This window comes from Gymnogyps californianus, chromosome 19 (assembly GCF_018139145.2).
Source record: "Gymnogyps californianus isolate 813 chromosome 19, ASM1813914v2, whole genome shotgun sequence".
NCBI classification, from domain to species: Eukaryota; Metazoa; Chordata; class Aves; order Accipitriformes; family Cathartidae; genus Gymnogyps; species Gymnogyps californianus.
Window position 1 is genome coordinate 11,033,909 of NC_059489.1, and position 2,484 is coordinate 11,036,392.

The window sequence follows — 2,484 nt, forward strand, 5'->3', positions numbered from 1 at the left end:
TTGCGTATATAAAGAGATATATATGTATGTAAAATGTACAGAAATCTATTTTATAATAATTTATTTTTAATTCCTAAGCAATTAATTCACTAAGCTGCCTAACCGCACTGGCTAGAACGGTAGCCCGTAACCTGTTTAACATTCCACGGTGTTTAATTCTAATATGTCTCTCCTTTTCTTTTTTTTTCCCCCCCTTTGGTTTTCTCCTCTTTTTGCTTTGGTTTGTAACAGACAGTGCTTCCATTTTTCCTAAACAAAATTTGTATTTAAAAAATCAAAAAAAGCAAGGGTGGCAGGGGAGGGGCAGGGAGGGAGGGAAAGCACAAATTTATTTTTGTTACGGGTATCTGGCCTTTATAAACACTTGCTTTCCCTATTCCGGTGTCCCAGTCTCTGCTCCGGTGTTGTGCTCCCTCGTCCCACAGCTTTCCAGTTAGTCCCACGGCCCCGGGGAGGGTTTCTCTGGGGCGGGTGGGGAGGGAGGCTGGGCATTTCCTTGCAACCCACATACCTCTGCTGAGCAGCAGTGTGTTTTACCGGCAGCTGTAAAGCGCAGGGAACCCCAAGCCATACAGCTCCTGCTCCGCAGCCCAGGACTCTGCCGGGAGGGTGACCTGCTCTTTTCCCAGCGGAGAAGCCGCAGAGCCTGTTGCATGGGCAGAGCTGTCTCCTCAGTATACTTTTCCTTCTTGCCTTTTGTCAAGGAGGCTCTTTCCCACGATCCCTCTATGCATTTTAAATCTTTACTGCAGGACAAATGTGAAAATACATGTATCTGTATGTGACACGCTTGGTGCTGGACTTGCAAGAAGCATCGCTCCAGGAGTGCCCATGCACACAGGGCGCTGCTGGGAGATGGCTGCGCCTGCAGTGCGGGGAGCAGCGGCCACCCACCAAAGAGGCCGGCAGAGCCACGGAGCCACGTGAAAACCCCAGGTCTCTGCTTGGTGCCATCCCCAGCATGGAGGGTGTCCCAGGACACGGCGCAGGCAACGCTACCTCCAGCCCCACAGCCGCCGGAGCAGCCCCTGGTGCGTGAGACTGGGGAACATCAGCCTTGGCCCTCTTGATTCCCGTTACTTTTTGGTCCAACACCCTATCCGTGGTCTCTCCCAAGGAGCGGCGTTTGCCTAGAGCCAGGAAGAAGTGCTGCTTTGCCAACGAGGATGTATCTGTAGAAAAGCAAGGGGGAGTCTGGGCTGTACTTGGGTTGGGGCGTTGCTGGCAGCCCAGGCGAGGCCGGGGACCTTCCCAATGCCCCGGGTGAGCGCAGGGGTGGCAGCCAGGCAGGACAGGAGGCTCCGAGCACTTAACCATCAACCCAGGTTCAATAACCTGGAGATCCTTCCCTGCAGGTGGAACCAAATGCTTCGGGGCATTAGGACAGGTTGGCGGGGCTCTCCGGAGAGCTCTAGCTGTGTTTTGTGAGCTTAGGAGGTTTTGATAAGCATCGTGTGTGTCCGATGCCTTATCATTACTGTCGGAGGTTCTCCTAGCTCAACTGGAACATTTTTGGAGCAAGGTGGCAGCAGAAGTGATTTGCTCCTTGAATTTTTAACAGAGGCAGGGCTATGTTGTCTTTGGGCAACAAAAAACCATGCACCTCACCTGCAAGCACTGAGATGATGTGCCGCACTGAGCGTGGAGCTTGCTGGATAAATCTCATGATGTTACTGTGTGAGCACTTGCATAAAGCAGGCAGTCTAAGTAAAACTCAAAACAGCAAACGCATCAACGGGCAGAGCATATATGAGTTGAGTTAATGCTCTGGTTTCATATGCATTGCCTGTGTAAATGCATGCCCTGCACCTCTCCTCAGTCACCCATAGAAAACCACCTTTGAGCACCACATTGCTGAGCCAAGCCTAGCTGTGGTGGGGTGTTTTCAGTGCCATTTCCCAGATGTTGCTTTTACTTTGCAGCCTCCTTGCTCTTGCCTGCCCCTTGCAGCTCTCTGCTGTGGCTGTTCGGTGATGAAAAGGCTCTTCGGAGCCTGGACTGCTCTCCCTGGGTCTTGACCTGGTCCTGCTCAGGTGAATACAGCAAAGAGCAGACCCACCTCTGGGTCTGCTGGAGGGATTTGCAAGTAAAGTGCTGCCATTCAGCGCTTTGTTTGAACCTAAGGGCTCTTGGCTTGGCTCAGTGGTGTCACATCTCCGAAGGGATTTAGGGACTCGCACCCCCATCAGTGCGAGTGAAGCATGTGTGGGTTCATACATGGGGTGCAGTGCACTGAGGTGTCCTCAAGGAAAGGGAGATGCTAAGCATAACGTCAGGACTGAGCTGCCTAGCAAACTTGCTGTGAGCAGGATGCAAATCCCTGCTTGGGGTTTGCTTCCAAGCACATCTTCCTACAAACAGGGAAAGTTGGGCGAATCCTCTCCTTTTTGCCCTGAGCCATTTCTAGCAACGAAGCCATGCTTCGGACCGACGCAGTCCCACTTCCAGAGGTCACAGGCGTTGAGTGTGGGACCTGCTGGGCTG